Raw genomic sequence first — 553 nt, forward strand, 5'->3', positions numbered from 1 at the left:
GGCGACGGGGAGGGCGAGGAGGAGGCCGAGGAGGGGGCGGGCGGCGGGGCGGGGCCTCCATCGCCAGTGCCCAAGGTGAGGAGGTGCCGGGCACACGGGGGGCGCGAAGCCTGGGACTGCGGCGTAACTGCAAGAGAACGGGGGGCAGTGAGGGTCGGGGTGCTCACCGCCCGCCTGGGGCCCCCAGCTCGAGGCAGCTGCAAAGAGAACCTGCTCGCACCTTACACCACACCCAGCACACACCTGCTCACACCCGGCATACACGCTCACACCTGGCACACACCTGCTCACACCCGGCACACACCTGCTCACACCCGGCATACACGCTCACACCTGGCACACACCTGCTCACACCCGGCATAAATGCTCACACCTGGCACACACCTGCTCACACCCGGCATACACGCTCACACCTGGCACGCGCCTGCTCACACCCGGCATACATGCTCACACCTGGCACACACCTGCTCACACCCGGCATACATGCTCACACCTGGCACCCACCTGCTCACCCCCACACGTGCTCACACCTGAAACGCACCTGCTCACCCCC

This window comes from Elephantulus edwardii, unplaced genomic scaffold (assembly GCF_000299155.1).
Source record: "Elephantulus edwardii isolate Elephantulus edwardi_28Jun2011 unplaced genomic scaffold, EleEdw1.0 scaffold00236, whole genome shotgun sequence".
NCBI lineage: Eukaryota > Metazoa > Chordata > Mammalia > Macroscelidea > Macroscelididae > Elephantulus > Elephantulus edwardii.